The 20638-nt window shown below is 46.0% G+C and overlaps 1 long non-coding RNA gene and 7 other non-coding genes across 8 annotated transcripts; 7 read left to right on the top strand and 1 right to left on the bottom strand.

The window, feature by feature from the left end:
• Window positions 1-3849: 3849 nt before the first annotated feature.
• Window positions 3850-4977, bottom strand: LOC142705858 (uncharacterized). Its single transcript, XR_012868355.1, has 4 exons — window positions 4870-4977; window positions 4364-4445; window positions 4184-4266; window positions 3850-3954 (listed from the first exon to the last, which is right to left on the bottom strand). It is a non-coding gene; the product is annotated as an uncharacterized LOC142705858 (long non-coding RNA).
• Window positions 4978-5404: 427 nt separating this feature from the next.
• Window positions 5405-5595, top strand: LOC142705907 (U2 spliceosomal RNA). Its single transcript, XR_012868400.1, has one exon. It is a non-coding gene; the product is annotated as a U2 spliceosomal RNA (small nuclear RNA).
• A 1344-nt stretch (window positions 5596-6939) lies between these two features.
• LOC142705865 (U2 spliceosomal RNA) lies at window positions 6940-7130 on the top strand. The gene has a single exon (XR_012868361.1). It is a non-coding gene; the product is annotated as a U2 spliceosomal RNA (small nuclear RNA).
• A 6897-nt stretch (window positions 7131-14027) lies between these two features.
• Window positions 14028-14219, top strand: LOC142705911 (U2 spliceosomal RNA). The gene has a single exon (XR_012868403.1). It is a non-coding gene; the product is annotated as a U2 spliceosomal RNA (small nuclear RNA).
• Window positions 14220-15565: 1346 nt separating this feature from the next.
• Window positions 15566-15756, top strand: LOC142705867 (U2 spliceosomal RNA). The gene has a single exon (XR_012868363.1). It is a non-coding gene; the product is annotated as a U2 spliceosomal RNA (small nuclear RNA).
• Window positions 15757-17102: 1346 nt separating this feature from the next.
• On the top strand, window positions 17103-17293 carry LOC142705868 (U2 spliceosomal RNA). The gene has a single exon (XR_012868364.1). It is a non-coding gene; the product is annotated as a U2 spliceosomal RNA (small nuclear RNA).
• Window positions 17294-18639: 1346 nt separating this feature from the next.
• On the top strand, window positions 18640-18830 carry LOC142705869 (U2 spliceosomal RNA). The gene has a single exon (XR_012868365.1). It is a non-coding gene; the product is annotated as a U2 spliceosomal RNA (small nuclear RNA).
• Window positions 18831-20174: 1344 nt separating this feature from the next.
• LOC142705870 (U2 spliceosomal RNA) lies at window positions 20175-20365 on the top strand. The gene has a single exon (XR_012868366.1). It is a non-coding gene; the product is annotated as a U2 spliceosomal RNA (small nuclear RNA).
• Window positions 20366-20638: the final 273 nt, after the last annotated feature.

Genomic DNA, 20638 nt, shown 5'->3' on the forward strand with positions numbered 1-20638 from the left:
CACGTGTCATAGTGGAGCCCTCAGGATTCCAGAGCCAGCTTTCTGACATCATAATGGGGCCTGCCTCAGAGATAGATAAAAGCCTGGGCCCAGGCAGTGTTGGTCAGTGCTGCTCAGCAGGCAGCACTGGACTGGACTGGACTGGATTACAGCTGATACAAGGTGTGAAGGAACAAGGGGTGGCTGTGGGCATGCACTTGCTGCCGCTGCCAGTGTTTATCTGCATGGCAGGAGGGCATTTGGGCGTTGCCAGGAAGGCGTTTTTATGTAGATTCCTCCTCTTTCAGCACTGCATTGTGGTGCAAGCAAAAGAAGCAAATCCTGTGTAGCTTCCTCTCCGGCCTTTATTCACCTCCCTCCCGCTTAGTAGCTGTAAATGTGTGTGAGCCTGCAGGGCCCCATGGAATTGCCTAGGAGTAGGCTGAATCAATCGCTGCAAGGGGTGAACAGCAGTATGGGACAGGCTCGGGCAAGGCAAGGGCCGCTCGGGTTATCGCTTCTCGGCCTTTTGGCTAAGCTCAAGTGGCTTGTCAGAGGGTCTCCTAGCCTGTCATACCCTTGGCCTTAGAGCATTGGCAGTTTACTGTCTGAAGTTCTATGCTGCTATAAGGGGAAGACCACGGAGAACAAGAAGGCGATCGACTGAGTTCCCAGACAGGGATACAGATAATATGGCTTCTTATGGCCGAATCCGATTCCTTGAGCGTGGACAAAATTTTGTGAAGAACGGCATCCGAATTGATATTGGAGAAAATTATCGGGAGGAGTTCGGATTGAAACATCTGGCTACAGAGATCCTGTTTGGACTTCTTCTGGTGGAAAAGAATGACATTCTCTGCCTACAACATCCGGCAAAAGACTATTACATCCTGGTCTTGGAGACAACAGCTGCCTGCCAGAACTTCTACCAGACTCTGAAATTGAAAGAGGGGAGTCCAGAGCTGGAGGGACTTAAATTCACGTTGCTCTACTCCTATGGTGAAGCGTATGTGACTGTCTTCATGTACAATCCGTATGTCACCATGGACAATATTGCTCGGTTCCTGCTGCGGTATTGTACGGACATTAAAAATGGCCAGAAGGTGATGGACGAAGTTGGCCTATGGACAGGCAAATACAAATTTTTGGTGAAGTTTGGAGCAGACCCAGATGGGATTGGGGGAGTTCACCACCCGCCTTCCAATTTCACCATTGGCCGTGACAGAGGCTATCTTTTCTACAACAATATGCCCTCCTATTGTAGGAAATGTAGGAAGTTTGGGCACAAGCCAGATGGATGTAAAGCAGAGGCGGCTGACACACGCTTCTGCAGTCACTGTGGGAAGCTTGGCCACAATAGAGACGAGTGTCAGGAGGAGATCACATGTAATCTGTGTGGTGGGAAGAGACACACATTCAAAGATTGCCCAGATAGGGTAAAGACTTGGGCGCAGGTTGCAGCGTCAGCTCAACAACAACCTGGACTGACTATTCTATCCAAGGAGCCTGCTGCTGGGCCATCTGTTGCTGGCCTCATACGGAAGGTGGCCCCAGTATCAGAGGGAAAAAAGAACCTATCCATTATCCTGAGTCCTTCCGTAATGGTGGCCGGTCCTGTAGCAGTTACAGAGTCCGATGTCCCATCCGAGGCCGAGGGTCTGTCATCTAGCGGTTCTCGTGTGACTGATGTCCGCTCTCCCAGTCTTCCTGATGGCCAAGAGGATGACTGGGGTGAAGTGATGGAGCTGGAGGAGAAAAGAAAAAGGAAAAAGGTTGAGTCGGCTGAGTCAAGTAGTGTCAAGTCGAAAAAGGCTATGAAGGCAAAATTAAAAGACGTACAGCCAGTGCTGGCAATGGAGACACCGCAGCCAGTATCGGCAATTGAAATGTCCCAACCTATCCAGCCCACCATGGATATCCAGGAGTTCGCAACTCCAAGCCTGGGGGATATACTTCCTGAACTTTCTGATTCTGATGGGTCATCATGAAGTCTGAATGATGTCCTGTCTGAAGTTGCTCTCGCTGAATGTGAGGAGTGTGAGGAGCTCTGCCAGAAGGGCTGCCTTTTTTTCGTTTTTGAGCACATTGAACTTTGATATTGTTTTTCTGCAAGAATGTGATATAGATCACAGTATGGACTATAAAGAGCTGAGAGACAGTTGGCCTCACGGACAATCGGTTTGGTCAGGCGAAAATTCAAATAAGTCAACAGGAGTAGGCGTTTTATTGAAAGGGCAGAATTGCCGAATTATTTCCTTTGTTGAACTTATCCCCGGGAGGGCGCTTTTAGTTATTGTTGACTATAATGGGAGTGAAGTGAAACTCCTCAATGTGTATGCCTCACCTGATACTAATGAAAGGTCAGAATTGATTGAAGATATCCAGCCATTTATTGCCGGCTCAACATCGCTTGTAGTAGCAGGTGATCTCAACTGTGCACTCGAAAGTGAAGATCGAACTGGAGGTGCTGCAAGAAGAGTAGATAAAACCGTACAACAGTGGAAAAATTTCATTTGCGATTTTGAATTGTCTGATGTATGGAGGAGTCTGAAGAGGTCTGAACCAGGTTATACCTGGGAGAACGTTACAGTCAAGTCCAGACTGGATTATGTACTCACATCCAAAAATATGAAGCCAGTGGATATTAAGATTGAAGACAATATCTTCTCTGACCATAAAATGCTCAGTGCAACTATTCATATCCCTGCAAATGAAAGAGGAAGAGGAGTATGGAGATTAAATACCAGCTTTCTGGAAGACAAAGTGATGCAGGAGGAATTCATTGTAGCCTATAAAAAATGGGCAACTGCTAAAGGAAAATTTCCATCAATCCTAGAATGGTGGGACAATACTAAAGAGAAGATCAAGAACTTCTTCTTAGATTATGGGATTAAAAGAGCCAGAGAGAAGAAAAGGTGGTACAAGAGACTCAACACAAAATTACAGACTTACCTGAGTTTGAAGAGCGCTGGTGTTGATATCGCTGACCTGGTGGGAAAAATTAAGAAAGAAATTAAAGAGGTCATCCATCAAAAAGGACAAGAAGTGATCTTTAATACTAAAGTGCAACAGTTGGAAAATAACGAGAAATGTTCACGCTTCTTTTTCAAGAAAAGTATGGAACAGAAAAATATCATGACCAATATCGCTGGTCAAACCAGCAAAGAAGGTATGCTTCAAGAGGCCAAGAAATTCTATCAGTCTCTCTTTGACAAAAAGAAGATAGATATGTCTTTTGTCTCACACGCCCTAGAAGCGCTAGAACTTAAGCTTGGCCAAGCTGAGAAAGAAGACTTATGCAAGGAACTTACCTTGGGAGAACTCCTGAGTGTAATCAAGAGTTTCGCAAGAGGGAAGGCTCCAGGATCAGATGGTCTATCAGTGGAGTTCTATTCAACATTCTGGAACACTCTGAAGGAAGACCTGCTGGAGATCTTCAAAGCAGCAATGAAGAGCGAGCTGTTACCTGAGTCATGGAGGAGAGGAATAGTTACTTTGCTGTTCAAGAAAGGAGACAAGACCAGTCTTGAAAATTGGAGGCCAATAACCCTCCTCAATGTCGATTACAAGGTGTTATCCAAAATCTTGGTTAATAGAATTAAGAAACACATCGACAAGGTCATCCACCAAGACCAAGTTTGTGGGGTACCGGGTAGAAGTATTGCAGATAACCTAAATACCATCAGGGACTGCATCTGGTACTCCAAAGACAGAAAGCAAGATTTGGCCGTGTTGTCACTGGACTTTCAGAAGGCCTATGACCGAGTCTCGCACGAGTTCCTGTGGCTTGTGCTGAAGAAAATGAATTTTCCTGAGACAGTGATCAAACAAGTCGCATTACTGTACAAAGAATCCTATAGCCAAGTTACCATTAATGGCTTCTTGTCTGGAAAAGTGGATCTGATGTCTGGGGTAAAACAAGGATGCCCCCTGTCGCCCATCCTCTTCATCTGTGTCCTCGAACCCCTGCTCACGCTGTTGAGGAAAGATAAGATCATTAGAGGGGTGCCGATTCCAGGAGGAGGTGGGCAGTCAGTGAAAGTAAGTGCCTATATGGACGATGTCAATATTCTATGCTCCAATAAACAATCTGTGAGGAGGGCGCTACTGCTAACAGACTTCTTCTGTCAAGCATCAGGATTCAGATTGAATAAGAATAAGTGTGACTGCTTCACACTGAAGGAATGGAGGGATTTCGACTTACCTGAGGTCAATACCCAGTGCGACAGAATCAAAATTCTTGGTGTCATATTCACGCCCCAGAATGATGGAAAAGAAAGCTGGGAGCTGATAAGTGAAAAGGTGAAGAAGAAGATTGAGTTTTGGAAACTTAGACAGCTAACAATTGAAGGGAAGAACTTGGTCATCAAGGCACTAGTACTACCTCTGCTGTTGTACTTGAGCCAGGTTTTTCTACCAAGCGAAAATCGTCTTAAGGAACTCCAAAGGATATGTTTCCATTTCATCTGGAATTCAAAAATGGAGAAAGTTAGACGAGAGATAATGTACAAGCAGAAGAAGAATGGAGGAAAGGAGATTATCTTCTTTAAACGCTTTCTATATCTGCAGTATTTCTCCTTGTGTTTCAAGAACATCAAGACGAATAAAACCTGGGCCTATTTTCTAAGGTATGCTGCTGGACACGTGTTCAGAAAGAGAAAGTGGATAGAGCTGCCCCTTACAAAGCCTACCTTGCTGCTACCACCTGTGCAGTATGTATGTTTGGAAAGAACCATCCGTGTCTACCAACTGGAAGGTATGGAACAGGAACATCTTAAGAATGCCAGAAAGCTGAGAATGTTGCTGGACAGTCACCAAGAGACAACAAATGTGAGTAACTTCACTACATCAAAGTCTATGGAGCTATGGAGAAACACCAATGCTCCTTACCTATCCAATGTTCTTAAAGACTTGTCTTGGATGATTCTACACGAAAGTCTCCCTACCAGGGCATTTCAGTATAGAAGAGGGCTCGTCTCCACTCCAAGATGCCCAAGAGCTGGGTGTCCTGGAGAAGAAAGCGTCATGCACTTAATGTGGAACTGTGACTATGCTCAGAAGGTATGGAAAACTGTTGGCATCCTACTGAAATTTACCTGTGAATTAAGGTTCCTGAACCATGAAGTGGTGCTGTATGGAGACTTCAAGCATCCTGTGGGAGAGAAGAAGAGAGTGTTGTGGATTATCTTGAACTGTTTAAAAAATGCCCTATGGAAGGTGCGCAACATCTTACTGTTCAGAAGAGACACCATTTCCGAGAAAGACTGTATAAAGCTGGCCCTAAGTGAAATTTACGTCTTCTATTTGTTGGACAGGAAGAGAGTGGGTCCAAAAGCCTCAAGCTGGTGGAATTTAAGAAGTTGGAACGTCCTGTTGGAAGATGTTTGAACTGAAGCTTTTTTCTGTTTCGCAGATTTTATAAGAAATAGCTGAATAAGAACTAAAAAAATTAAAATGTAAAAATCTGTTCTTATCAGTTTAATATCTGATACGTCCCCTATCTGGGGACCATATATTAAATGGATTTTTAGAACAGGGAGATGGAAATAGAGCTTGCTCTGTCCACTCCACGCATTGACCTGGTATTGCAGTATTTCCAGGACCGGTGCACCCTTCCCTTATGTGTTGACTAAAATCAGATTCCAAAAGTGCTATTTGTGTTTGCTATTGTTTTTGTCTTTCTGATGGGATCTCCCCTTTTAATCCCATTATTTCAACACCTGTTGGACAATGCATTTGTACAGTCATGTGTGATAATGAGCTCATTTATTAAATGCAATTAATTAATACATTGCCACCTCTTGTTGTGTGTGTGTGTGTGTGTGTGTGTGTGTGTGTGTGTGTGTGTGTGTGTGTGTGTGTGTGTGTGTGTGTGTGTGTCTTCTGTGTTTCTGTGTTTCCGGCATTTCACATTGGAACAGCTCATTCACCTTCCTTGTCTTCTCTCCGCCCTCCCTTTTAGGTAGGTTAAAGAGCTGCACCTGAGCCAGCCACTGATTGATTGATGCAGCACCACAGTCAAATAGTGGAGTGGAGTAGGGGGAACAGCAAACAGCCATTAAAGCAGCCCGCCCGCCACAATGGACCTACCTGTGTACACTAGATGGATGTGATGGAATGTACTGTCGTCCCTACATTTCCAAGAAGAAGTAAGAATTGCAGTTGCAACAAACCCTTGCTTGCCTACAAAGAGAGCAGCAATTTGGATTTGTTACTATGTTACCTGGAAGAATAACAAACTGTGCAAGGATGGAGGTTGTAGGAGCAAAGAGAAGTTGTCTGTAAAGTTGGTGGATGCCTATTTTCCATTTTGCAGTCCCTTGTCTCCCTCTTGTGGCCTCCTGGAGGCAAATAAATGTGCAAAAAAAAGACAGCCTGGCGGCCGGCTGTTGCAGTGTTGCCCTCTCAGGCAACACTGAGTGACTGACTGAGCCGCACCGTCTTATATAAAGTTCAGACGGAACTTTGCACGTGTCATAGTGGAGCCCTCAGGATTCCAGAGCCAGCTTTCTGACATCATAATGGGGCCTGCCTCAGAGATAGATAAAAGCCTGGGCCCAGGCAGTGTTGGTCAGTGCTGCTCAGCAGGCAGCACTGGACTGGACTGGACTGGATTACAGCTGATACAAGGTGTGAAGGAACAAGGGGTGGCTGTGGGCATGCACTTGCTGCCGCTGCCAGTGTTTATCTGCATGGCAGGAGGGCATTTGGGCGTTGCCAGGAAGGCGTTTTTATGTAGATTCCTCCTCTTTCAGCACTGCATTGTGGTGCAAGCAAAAGAAGCAAATCCTGTGTAGCTTCCTCTCCGGCCTTTATTCACCTCCCTCCCGCTTAGTAGCTGTAAATGTGTGTGAGCCTGCAGGGCCCCATGGAATTGCCTAGGAGTAGGCTGAATCAATCGCTGCAAGGGGTGAACAGCAGTATGGGACAGGCTCGGGCAAGGCAAGGGCCGCTCGGGTTATCGCTTCTCGGCCTTTTGGCTAAGATCAAGTGTAGTATCTGTTCTTATCAGTTTAATATCTGATACGTCCCCTATCTGGGGACCATATATTAAATGGATTTTTAGAACAGGGAGATGGAAATAGAGCTTGCTCTGTCCACTCCACGCATTGACCTGGTATTGCAGTATTTCCAGGACCGGTGCACCCTTCCCTTATGTGTTGACTAAAATCAGATTCCAAAAGTGCTATTTGTGTTTGCTATTGTTTTTGTCTTTCTGATGGGATCTCCCCTTTTAATCCCATTATTTCAACACCTGTTGGACAATGCATTTGTACAGTCATGTGTGATAATGAGCTCATTTATTAAATGCAATTAATTAATACATTGCCACCTCTTGTTGTGTGTGTGTGTGTGTGTGTGTGTGTGTGTGTGTGTGTGTGTGTGTGTGTGTGTGTGTGTGTGTGTGTGTGTGTCTTCTGTGTTTCTGTGTTTCCGGCATTTCACATTGGAACAGCTCATTCACCTTCCTTGTCTTCTCTCCGCCCTCCCTTTTAGGTAGGTTAAAGAGCTGCACCTGAGCCAGCCACTGATTGATTGATGCAGCACCACAGTCAAATAGTGGAGTGGAGTAGGGGGAACAGCAAACAGCCATTAAAGCAGCCCGCCCGCCACAATGGACCTACCTGTGTACACTAGATGGATGTGATGGAATGTACTGTCGTCCCTACATTTCCAAGAAGAAGTAAGAATTGCAGTTGCAACAAACCCTTGCTTGCCTACAAAGAGAGCAGCAATTTGGATTTGTTACTATGTTACCTGGAAGAATAACAAACTGTGCAAGGATGGAGGTTGTAGGAGCAAAGAGAAGTTGTCTGTAAAGTTGGTGGATGCCTATTTTCCATTTTGCAGTCCCTTGTCTCCCTCTTGTGGCCTCCTGGAGGCAAATAAATGTGCAAAAAAAAGACAGCCTGGCGGCCGGCTGTTGCAGTGTTGCCCTCTCAGGCAACACTGAGTGACTGACTGAGCCGCACCGTCTTATATAAAGTTCAGACGGAACTTTGCACGTGTCATAGTGGAGCCCTCAGGATTCCAGAGCCAGCTTTCTGACATCATAATGGGGCCTGCCTCAGAGATAGATAAAAGCCTGGGCCCAGGCAGTGTTGGTCAGTGCTGCTCAGCAGGCAGCACTGGACTGGACTGGACTGGATTACAGCTGATACAAGGTGTGAAGGAACAAGGGGTGGCTGTGGGCATGCACTTGCTGCCGCTGCCAGTGTTTATCTGCATGGCAGGAGGGCATTTGGGCGTTGCCAGGAAGGCGTTTTTATGTAGATTCCTCCTCTTTCAGCACTGCATTGTGGTGCAAGCAAAAGAAGCAAATCCTGTGTAGCTTCCTCTCCGGCCTTTATTCACCTCCCTCCCGCTTAGTAGCTGTAAATGTGTGTGAGCCTGCAGGGCCCCATGGAATTGCCTAGGAGTAGGCTGAATCAATCGCTGCAAGGGGTGAACAGCAGTATGGGACAGGCTCGGGCAAGGCAAGGGCCGCTCGGGTGATCGCTTCTCGGCCTTTTGGCAAGATCAGGTGTAGTATTTCTGCATCTGGTTTTGTTGGGAGGTGTCCGGGGTACCCTGCTCCTTGGCCTTGGGGGATCGTCTCTTTTCACAGAGAGACTTCACCCCCTTGCTGCTATTTGGGGAGTGGGCTTAGCCCCCGGACAACGAGTTGCGATCGCGCCTTACCCAAGAGGTCAACCGGCCTTGAGGCGTTTTTCTAAGAGCGTTCCGAGGGCGTTTATCGGGCTTCGTAGGTGTCTGGGGTACCCTAATCCTTGGCCTTGGGGGAGGGTTCCACTTAATTGTGGAATCTGAGCCCTTGCTGCTATAAGGGACAGGCTTAGCCCCCAGGCACTGAAAATGCCATATACATTTGGATTTGCATCCGGGGACACCCGGTTGCGCCAGTCCGTCCGCATCGAGGTGGAAGAAGGCCATCGCCAGCGGAAGAACCTTCGCTTCATTGTGGAGGTGATTCTGCTGGACTTCCTGGGGCTCAAGCGGGCGGACATCCTGTGTCTCAACGACCAGGAAAGCCGCGGTCGGTACACCGTATCCTTTACGGCCGCGGCATGTTGCGACAACATGCACAAAAGATTGTCTGATGCGGACCAGAGTGAGGAGCGGCTAAATGGACTGAACTTTTTATTCCTCTACGGGGAGGAAGAAGTCCCGCTCGTGATGTGCATGTTCAGTCCATTTGTCTCAGAGTGTGACATTGAAACCTTCCTCAGTCGTTACTGCAGGGAGGTCCGCTTCTCACATAAAATCTTGAACACCCAGAGCTTCTGGAATGGCAAAAGAAAATATTGGGTGAAGTTCCGCCAGGATCCCAATGGCATTGGAGGCTTACATCACCCACCCCAGAACTTTGCCATTGGGAAGAATCGAGGATTCCTATTTTACCCCCAGATGCCAATAGCCTGCCGGAACTGCTTGAGATATGGCCACACCAGAGAACATTGTGACCGGCCCCATGTGGTGCAGTGTAACAGGTGTGGCCAGGTTGGACACGTAGCGGCAAAATGCAGTTCCGAGGTGTTGTGCAATCTGTGCGGCATGACTGGGCATGCTTTTAAAGATTGCCCCCGCAGAGCGAAATCTGGGCCACCCAGACCAGGGCCAGAGCGGCAGTTTGCAACATGTGCAGACGCCGCTGGTAATGCCCCAAAACGAGCATTGACGACTGAGGGGTCCAGGCCAAAGTCCTTCACAGCTCCATCGGGGGGCCCACCGATGTCAGCCTCGAGGGACGGCCATAGGGATTCCACCGGGTCCAGGCAGAGCAGGAGGAATTCTGACTCTGCTGGACATAAGTTGACCGGCACCTCTGCAAACAGGTCCTCTGCTCCGCCTGCAGTGGACCCTGTTGAGGCAGTGGTTAGCGACAGGCGTCGTGGCTCCGTAGGTTCTGCAGTAGGACCTGACGCCTGTCCCAAGAGTGTGGGCATGGAGCGGAGACACTCTGTGTCAGACGAGGGCTCCATTAAGAAAACCCTAAAATATGCTGGATTGGAGCCTCGTTTTGACCATTTCCGGTCAACGGGGGGGTCGGAGCAAAGTTCCTCCACTGCGGTTGTGGAGGGGCTTGCGATGAAGGCTCCCCGTAAGCAGGCAAAGGTTGCCAAGAGCGATGGGACCTCACAGGCCCCTGTGCAGCTGCCCAGGAAGGACATCAGCGATATCTTCAGCCAGGGGCCAGAGATGGGTGAGAGCGACTTCGAGGAGATGGATAGGAGCCATTCTGCAAAGAGACAGCGAGAGGAAGAGGAGTCCGGAGTTCGGAGGAAAGCTGCCTATCGGAGTTCGGATGAGAGCAGTGTGGGGGTTGGAGCCGCCCACGTATCTGGCTCTGACCCTACCAACATCCAAGATTTATTGACCCCTCAAAAAGGGGGTCCAGACTCGCAGCTGATCTCCGAGTACGACTCTTCTGGTTCGGACCCTGACCTCAACTAAGACTATGTTGGTTCCTATCAAAGTCGCCTCACTAAATGTGAGGTCCCTAAAGAGCCCTGTCCGCAGGACTGCTTTATTTTCATTTTTAGAGACTGTGGACTTTGACCTTTGCCTGCTTCAAGAATGTGGAATCCCTAATGACTTGGAATATCAAGATTTAAAGATGGACTGGAAACTAGGCCCCTCAGTCTGGTCTGGTGGAAATGACTGTCGCTCTGCGGGGGTTGGATTGCTCTGCCGAGGTCGTTTTATCTCCATCCAAACAGTGACTGAAATCATGCCCGGCAGAGCTATTTTAATACATTTGCTTTTTAATGGAACTTTAATTCGTGTTTTAAACGTTTATGCCCCTCCTACCAAACAGGAGAGGGCAGAACTATTAGAGATTTTACCATTGTTTTGTGTTGGGTCTACCCCCCTGCTGGTGGGTGGTGATTTTAACTGTGTGCGAGATGGAGAACACCGCCAGGGTGGGGATTTTAATCGAAAAATTGACCGTACTTCTTACCTGCTCAAGAATTTTATTGGTGATTTTAAATTGAAAGATTGCTGGAGGGAACTCTTGCCTGCGGACCCAGGCCCCACCTGGTCCAATGGAAGAGTGAGCTCCAGAATTGATTTTATTTTCACTTCTAATAGTTTTATTCCCAAAAAATGTTTGCTTTTAACAAATATTTTATCTGATCACAAGCTCCTTTCAGTGCACCTGGAGCTAGAGGGAGAGCAAAAAGCTTGTAGGGGTCCCTGGAGACTAAACACCACACTCCTGGAGGACCCCATCATTAAAGAGGAGTTTGTGCGGACCTACCAGTGTTGGCAGTCCCATAGAGCGCCCAGTCAGCCTATGCTACACTGGTGGGAGGGCATTAAACCCAAAATCAGAGCTTTTTTTATTCGAGCAGGTAAGAAGAAAGCAAAAGAGAAAAAACAATGGTTTTATGTTCTTAATAAACGTTTACATGTACTTTTTAAATTGAAGGAGATTGGTATGGATGTTGATGATGATATCTTAAATCTTAAAGCTGAAATAAAATATGCCATAGAAGAGAAAGGGAAACAAATAATTTTTAATTCACATGTAAAGCACCTCGAGGATGGCGAGAAGTGTTCCCGGTTCTTCTTCAAAAAGGTAATGGATAAACGAGATGTCATTTTAAACCTTGAAGGAGAAACCACTATGGTCGGCATTTTAAATTCTGCTTTTAATTTCTACCAATCTCTTTTTAACAAGAAAAATATTGATCCTTCCTTTTTAGAACATGTTCTTAATTCCCTTGATGCCAAGCTAGATATTTTAGACCAGGAAGTTTTATCCCGTAATATTACCTTGGAGGAACTTTTATTTGCTTTTAAAAGTTTTTCTAATGGGAAAGCTCCTGGGGAAGATGGTCTGCCCATCGAATTTTATCATGCTTTTTGGGAAATTTTAAAGAATGACATGTTTTTATTGTATAAGGAAGTTTTTATTACTGAAGAGCTGCCCCCTTCCTGGAGGAGGGGGATTGTGTCCTTAATTTTTAAAAAAGGTGAGAGGGACCAGTTAAAAAACTGGCGCCCTATTACTCTTTTAAACGTTGATTGTAAAATTTTAGCTAAACTAATAACAATCCGTTTTAAACCTTTTATTCATAAATTAATCCATCCAAACCAGGTATGTGGGGTACCTGGGAGGTCAATTACTGAGTCCCTGAATATTTTACGTGACATCATTTGGTATTTTAAAGAAAGGGGTCAAAGCCTTGCTATTTTATCCTTAGATTTCGAGAAGGCTTTTGACCGGGTCTCCCATGAATATCTTTTTATGGTTCTTAAAAAGATGGCTGTTCCTGAAATTATTTTAACACGTATTAAGCTTTTATATCGATCCTGTTTTAGCCAAATTTCTATCAACGGATTTTTAACTAAAGGTGTTCCTCTTTTATCAGGGGTGAAACAGGGGTGCCCGTTGTCTCCGCTCCTTTTTATTTGTGCCATAGAACCTCTGTTCACCCTAATAAGAGATGATAAAGTCATCAGAGGCGTGCCCATACCTGGAGGAAGGGGGAACCAGGTAAAAATCCTAGGCTATATGGATGACGCCACCGTCCTATGCCCAGACGCCGCTTCTATGAGACGGGCATTGAGGAACACCGGCTTTTTTTGTGAAGCCTCTGGTTTTAAATTAAACGTTGATAAGTGTGACTGTTTTTATACTGGTGTATGGGATTCCTCTGTGACACCAGGAGTTAACATGCAGCAGGATCAGATAAAAATTTTAGGAATTGTTTTTAATCAAGAAAACGATGGGAGACCCAATTGGGATTCAGTAATTGCCAAAATGGAAAAAAAGGTTTTAATGTGGAATTTGAGAAATCTCACCATGGAGGGAAAAGTTTTAATAATTAAATCTGTTTTATTACCCATAATGCTTTATGTAGCTATGGTTTTCCCTCCAACAATTTTATATATTAAAAAAGTGACCAGGATCTGTTTTATGTTTTTATGGGGTTCCAAAATGGAAAAACTAAAACGTGATTTTATGTACAGATGTAAGGACAATGGCGGGAGAGATGTTCCTAACCTTTTTAACTTCTTTTACATTAAATACTTTTGCTTCTGTTTTAAAATGTATAATTCTGATGGTATTTTTAGCTACTTTTTAAAGTACGCTACGGGCATGATTTTTAAACGATGGTTTCGTGTCCCTTTGAATTCTCCTGTGCTTCTGTGTCCCCCAAAACAATATGCGGTGCTCGAAAAAACTGTCAGGCTCCTAGGTCTCCAAGAATTGGAGCCTGACATATTGGGGGACCAGAAAAAAGTGTCACTCTCCTGTAGGCGGCAGGAGGATACACTGGCAGTTTCAAATTTCTCACAGGCAAGGTCCAAGGTGGTGTGGCGGAACGTTTTCGGGAAATTTATGGCAAATGTGCACAAGGACCTTGCCTGGGCAATCGTTCACCAGTGCCTCCCTACTCGTGAATTCCAGCATAGGCGAGGACTGGTGGCGAGAGCCAAGTGCCCGAGAGACAGGTGTGGTGACGACGAGACGATAATGCACCTGTTTTGGAACTGCCCATATGCACAGGAGGTTTGGAGGAAGGTAGGCCCATTGCTGAAATGGGCCTGCGGTCTTAAAGATCTTAAATTTGAATACGTGTTTTATGGTCTTTTTAACTGCCCAAGTTTTAAACAGCAAATGGTCTGTTGGATCATTTTAAACTGTTTTAAGAATGCCATTTGGAAGGTTAGGAACATTCTGCTTTTTAAACATGATTTTATTGACGTTAAAAATTGTGTGAAATATGCCCTAAGTGAAATGTATATTTATTATCTTAGGGACAAAAAGCAGCTAGGGGTAAAAGAAGCAACATCCATGTGGTGTTTGCAAATGTGGAATACCATAACATTGTAAATAAAAATGGTTTTATTCTTTTATGTCTTTTATGCCCTGTATAAATTTTATCCTGCTATTGTTCTGTACTTTTATTATAACATCTGTATTAATGGTCTTATTATTATTACTTTTGTATTCATTTAAATGTATGAATATTCATGTATTATGCTGTTGATTTTATCTTGTGGTTTCAATTTTAAAAAAAAGTCTGTAAAATATATTATTTTTGCCAATAAAAAACTTTGTTGAAACCTTATCTGTTCTTATCAGTTTAATATCTGATACGTCCCCTATCTGGGGACCATATATTAAATGGATTTTTAGAACAGGGAGATGGAAATAGAGCTTGCTCTGTCCACTCCACGCATTGACCTGGTATTGCAGTATTTCCAGGACCGGTGCACCCTTCCCTTATGTGTTGACTAAAATCAGATTCCAAAAGTGCTATTTGTGTTTGCTATTGTTTTTGTCTTTCTGATGGGATCTCCCCTTTTAATCCCATTATTTCAACACCTGTTGGACAATGCATTTGTACAGTCATGTGTGATAATGAGCTCATTTATTAAATGCAATTAATTAATACATTGCCACCTCTTGTTGTGTGTGTGTGTGTGTGTGTGTGTGTGTGTGTGTGTGTGTGTGTGTGTGTGTGTGTGTGTGTGTGTGTGTGTGTGTCTTCTGTGTTTCTGTGTTTCCGGCATTTCACATTGGAACAGCTCATTCACCTTCCTTGTCTTCTCTCCGCCCTCCCTTTTAGGTAGGTTAAAGAGCTGCACCTGAGCCAGCCACTGATTGATTGATGCAGCACCACAGTCAAATAGTGGAGTGGAGTAGGGGGAACAGCAAACAGCCATTAAAGCAGCCCGCCCGCCACAATGGACCTACCTGTGTACACTAGATGGATGTGATGGAATGTACTGTCGTCCCTACATTTCCAAGAAGAAGTAAGAATTGCAGTTGCAACAAACCCTTGCTTGCCTACAAAGAGAGCAGCAATTTGGATTTGTTACTATGTTACCTGGAAGAATAACAAACTGTGCAAGGATGGAGGTTGTAGGAGCAAAGAGAAGTTGTCTGTAAAGTTGGTGGATGCCTATTTTCCATTTTGCAGTCCCTTGTCTCCCTCTTGTGGCCTCCTGGAGGCAAATAAATGTGCAAAAAAAAGACAGCCTGGCGGCCGGCTGTTGCAGTGTTGCCCTCTCAGGCAACACTGAGTGACTGACTGAGCCGCACCGTCTTATATAAAGTTCAGACGGAACTTTGCACGTGTCATAGTGGAGCCCTCAGGATTCCAGAGCCAGCTTTCTGACATCATAATGGGGCCTGCCTCAGAGATAGATAAAAGCCTGGGCCCAGGCAGTGTTGGTCAGTGCTGCTCAGCAGGCAGCACTGGACTGGACTGGACTGGATTACAGCTGATACAAGGTGTGAAGGAACAAGGGGTGGCTGTGGGCATGCACTTGCTGCCGCTGCCAGTGTTTATCTGCATGGCAGGAGGGCATTTGGGCGTTGCCAGGAAGGCGTTTTTATGTAGATTCCTCCTCTTTCAGCACTGCATTGTGGTGCAAGCAAAAGAAGCAAATCCTGTGTAGCTTCCTCTCCGGCCTTTATTCACCTCCCTCCCGCTTAGTAGCTGTAAATGTGTGTGAGCCTGCAGGGCCCCATGGAATTGCCTAGGAGTAGGCTGAATCAATCGCTGCAAGGGGTGAACAGCAGTATGGGACAGGCTCGGGCAAGGCAAGGGCCGCTCGGGTTATCGCTTCTCGGCCTTTTGGCTAAGATCAAGTGTAGTATCTGTTCTTATCAGTTTAATATCTGATACGTCCCCTATCTGGGGACCATATATTAAATGGATTTTTAGAACAGGGAGATGGAAATAGAGCTTGCTCTGTCCACTCCACGCATTGACCTGGTATTGCAGTATTTCCAGGACCGGTGCACCCTTCCCTTATGTGTTGACTAAAATCAGATTCCAAAAGTGCTATTTGTGTTTGCTATTGTTTTTGTCTTTCTGATGGGATCTCCCCTTTTAATCCCATTATTTCAACACCTGTTGGACAATGCATTTGTACAGTCATGTGTGATAATGAGCTCATTTATTAAATGCAATTAATTAATACATTGCCACCTCTTGTTGTGTGTGTGTGTGTGTGTGTGTGTGTGTGTGTGTGTGTGTGTGTGTGTGTGTGTGTGTGTGTGTGTGTGTGTGTGTCTTCTGTGTTTCTGTGTTTCCGGCATTTCACATTGGAACAGCTCATTCACCTTCCTTGTCTTCTCTCCGCCCTCCCTTTTAGGTAGGTTAAAGAGCTGCACCTGAGCCAGCCACTGATTGATTGATGCAGCACCACAGTCAAATAGTGGAGTGGAGTAGGGGGAACAGCAAACAGCCATTAAAGCAGCCCGCCCGCCACAATGGACCTACCTGTGTACACTAGATGGATGTGATGGAATGTACTGTCGTCCCTACATTTCCAAGAAGAAGTAAGAATTGCAGTTGCAACAAACCCTTGCTTGCCTACAAAGAGAGCAGCAATTTGGATTTGTTACTATGTTACCTGGAAGAATAACAAACTGTGCAAGGATGGAGGTTGTAGGAGCAAAGAGAAGTTGTCTGTAAAGTTGGTGGATGCCTATTTTCCATTTTGCAGTCCCTTGTCTCCCTCTTGTGGCCTCCTGGAGGCAAATAAATGTGCAAAAAAAAGACAGCCTGGCGGCCGGCTGTTGCAGTGTTGCCCTCTCAGGCAACACTGAGTGACTGACTGAGCCGCACCGTCTTATATAAAGTTCAGACGGAACTTTGCACGTGTCATAGTGGAGCCCTCAGGATTCCAGAGCCAGCTTTCTGACATCATAATGGGGCCTGCCTCAGAGATAGATAAAAGCCTGGGCCCAGGCAGTGTTGGTCAGTGCTGCTCAGCAGGCAGCACTGGACTGGACTGGACTGGATTACAGCTGATACAAGGTGTGAAGGAACAAGGGGTGGCTGTGGGCATGCACTTGCTGCCGCTGCCAGTGTTTATCTGCATGGCAGGAGGGCATTTGGGCGTTGCCAGGAAGGCGTTTTTATGTAGATTCCTCCTCTTTCAGCACTGCATTGTGGTGCAAGCAAAAGAAGCAAATCCTGTGTAGCTTCCTCTCCGGCCTTTATTCACCTCCCTCCCGCTTAGTAGCTGTAAATGTGTGTGAGCCTGCAGGGCCCCATGGAATTGCCTAGGAGTAGGCTGAATCAATCGCTGCAAGGGGTGAACAGCAGTATGGGACAGGCTCGGGCAAGGCAAGGGCCGCTCGGGTTATCGCTTCTCGGCCTTTTGGCTAAGATCAAGTGTAGTATCTGTTCTTATCAGTTTAATATCTGATACGTCCCCTATCTGGGGACCATATATTAAATGGATTTTTAGAACAGGGAGATGGAAATAGAGCTTGCTCTGTCCACTCCACGCATTGACCTGGTATTGCAGTATTTCCAGGACCGGTGCACCCTTCCCTTATGTGTTGACTAAAATCAGATTCCAAAAGTGCTATTTGTGTTTGCTATTGTTTTTGTCTTTCTGATGGGATCTCCCCTTTTAATCCCATTATTTCAACACCTGTTGGACAATGCATTTGTACAGTCATGTGTGATAATGAGCTCATTTATTAAATGCAATTAATTAATACATTGCCACCTCTTGTTGTGTGTGTGTGTGTGTGTGTGTGTGTGTGTGTGTGTGTGTGTGTGTGTGTGTGTGTGTGTGTGTGTGTGTGTGTGTCTTCTGTGTTTCTGTGTTTCCGGCATTTCACATTGGAACAGCTCATTCACCTTCCTTGTCTTCTCTCCGCCCTCCCTTTTAGGTAGGTTAAAGAGCTGCACCTGAGCCAGCCACTGATTGATTGATGCAGCACCACAGTCAAATAGTGGAGTGGAGTAGGGGGAACAGCAAACAGCCATTAAAGCAGCCCGCCCGCCACAATGGACCTACCTGTGTACACTAGATGGATGTGATGGAATGTACTGTCGTCCCTACATTTCCAAGAAGAAGTAAGAATTGCAGTTGCAACAAACCCTTGCTTGCCTACAAAGAGAGCAGCAATTTGGATTTGTTACTATGTTACCTGGAAGAATAACAAACTGTGCAAGGATGGAGGTTGTAGGAGCAAAGAGAAGTTGTCTGTAAAGTTGGTGGATGCCTATTTTCCATTTTGCAGTCCCTTGTCTCCCTCTTGTGGCCTCCTGGAGGCAAATAAATGTGCAAAAAAAAGACAGCCTGGCGGCCGGCTGTTGCAGTGTTGCCCTCTCAGGCAACACTGAGTGACTGACTGAGCCGCACCGTCTTATATAAAGTTCAGACGGAACTTTGCACGTGTCATAGTGGAGCCCTCAGGATTCCAGAGCCAGCTTTCTGACATCATAATGGGGCCTGCCTCAGAGATAGATAAAAGCCTGGGCCCAGGCAGTGTTGGTCAGTGCTGCTCAGCAGGCAGCACTGGACTGGACTGGACTGGATTACAGCTGATACAAGGTGTGAAGGAACAAGGGGTGGCTGTGGGCATGCACTTGCTGCCGCTGCCAGTGTTTATCTGCATGGCAGGAGGGCATTTGGGCGTTGCCAGGAAGGCGTTTTTATGTAGATTCCTCCTCTTTCAGCACTGCATTGTGGTGCAAGCAAAAGAAGCAAATCCTGTGTAGCTTCCTCTCCGGCCTTTATTCACCTCCCTCCCGCTTAGTAGCTGTAAATGTGTGTGAGCCTGCAGGGCCCCATGGAATTGCCTAGGAGTAGGCTGAATCAATCGCTGCAAGGGGTGAACAGCAGTATGGGACAGGCTCGGGCAAGGCAAGGGCCGCTCGGGTTATCGCTTCTCGGCCTTTTGGCTAAGATCAAGTGTAGTATCTGTTCTTATCAGTTTAATATCTGATACGTCCCCTATCTGGGGACCATATATTAAATGGATTTTTAGAACAGGGAGATGGAAATAGAGCTTGCTCTGTCCACTCCACGCATTGACCTGGTATTGCAGTATTTCCAGGACCGGTGCACCCTTCCCTTATGTGTTGACTAAAATCAGATTCCAAAAGTGCTATTTGTGTTTGCTATTGTTTTTGTCTTTCTGATGGGATCTCCCCTTTTAATCCCATTATTTCAACACCTGTTGGACAATGCATTTGTACAGTCATGTGTGATAATGAGCTCATTTATTAAATGCAATTAATTAATACATTGCCACCTCTTGTTGTGTGTGTGTGTGTGTGTGTGTGTGTGTGTGTGTGTGTGTGTGTGTGTGTGTGTGTGTGTGTGTGTGTGTGTGTCTTCTGTGTTTCTGTGTTTCCGGCATTTCACATTGGAACAGCTCATTCACCTTCCTTGTCTTCTCTCCGCCCTCCCTTTTAGGTAGGTTAAAGAGCTGCACCTGAGCCAGCCACTGATTGATTGATGCAGCACCACAGTCAAATAGTGGAGTGGAGTAGGGGGAACAGCAAACAGCCATTAAAGCAGCCCGCCCGCCACAATGGACCTACCTGTGTACACTAGATGGATGTGATGGAATGTACTGTCGTCCCTACATTTCCAAGAAGAAGTAAGAATTGCAGTTGCAACAAACCCTTGCTTGCCTACAAAGAGAGCAGCAATTTGGATTTGTTACTATGTTACCTGGAAGAATAACAAACTGTGCAAGGATGGAGGTTGTAGGAGCAAAGAGAAGTTGTCTGTAAAGTTGGTGGATGCCTATTTTCCATTTTGCAGTCCCTTGTCTCCCTCTTGTGGCCTCCTGGAGGCAAATAAATGTGCAAAAAAAAGACAGCCTGGCGGCCGGCTGTTGCAGTGTTGCCCTCTCAGGCAACACTGAGTGACTGACTGAGCCGCACCGTCTTATATAAAGTTCAGACGGAACTTTGCACGTGTCATAGTGGAGCCCTCAGGATTCCAGAGCCAGCTTTCTGACATCATAATGGGGCCTGCCTCAGAGATAGATAAAAGCCTGGGCCCAGGCAGTGTTGGTCAGTGCTGCTCAGCAGGCAGCACTGGACTGGACTGGACTGGATTACAGCTGATACAAGGTGTGAAGGAACAAGGGGTGGCTGTGGGCATGCACTTGCTGCCGCTGCCAGTGTTTATCTGCATGGCAGGAGGGCATTTGGGCGTTGCCAGGAAGGCGTTTTTATGTAGATTCCTCCTCTTTCAGCACTGCATTGTGGTGCAAGCAAAAGAAGCAAATCCTGTGTAGCTTCCTCTCCGGCCTTTATTCACCTCCCTCCCGCTTAGTAGCTGTAAATGTGTGTGAGCCTGCAGGGCCCCATGGAATTGCCTAGGAGTAGGCTGAATCAATCGCTGCAAGGGGTGAACAGCAGTATGGGACAGGCTCGGGCAAGGCAAGGGCCGCTCGGGTTATCGCTTCTCGGCCTTTTGGCTAAGATCAAGTGTAGTATCTGTTCTTATCAGTTTAATATCTGATACGTCCCCTATCTGGGGACCATATATTAAATGGATTTTTAGAACAGGGAGATGGAAATAGAGCTTGCTCTGTCCACTCCACGCATTGACCTGGTATTGCAGTATTTCCAGGACCGGTGCACCCTTCCCTTATGTGTTGACTAAAATCAGATTCCAAAAGTGCTATTTGTGTTTGCTATTGTTTTTGTCTTTCTGATGGGATCTCCCCTTTTAATCCCATTATTTCAACACCTGTTGGACAATGCATTTGTACAGTCATGTGTGATAATGAGCTCATTTATTAAATGCAATTAATTAATACATTGCCACCTCTTGTTGTGTGTGTGTGTGTGTGTGTGTGTGTGTGTGTGTGTGTGTGTGTGTGTGTGTGTGTGTGTGTGTGTGTGTGTGTCTTCTGTGT

Source organism: Rhinoderma darwinii, unplaced genomic scaffold (assembly GCF_050947455.1).
Source record: "Rhinoderma darwinii isolate aRhiDar2 unplaced genomic scaffold, aRhiDar2.hap1 Scaffold_3407, whole genome shotgun sequence".
In the NCBI taxonomy this organism is placed as follows: domain Eukaryota; kingdom Metazoa; phylum Chordata; class Amphibia; order Anura; family Rhinodermatidae; genus Rhinoderma; species Rhinoderma darwinii.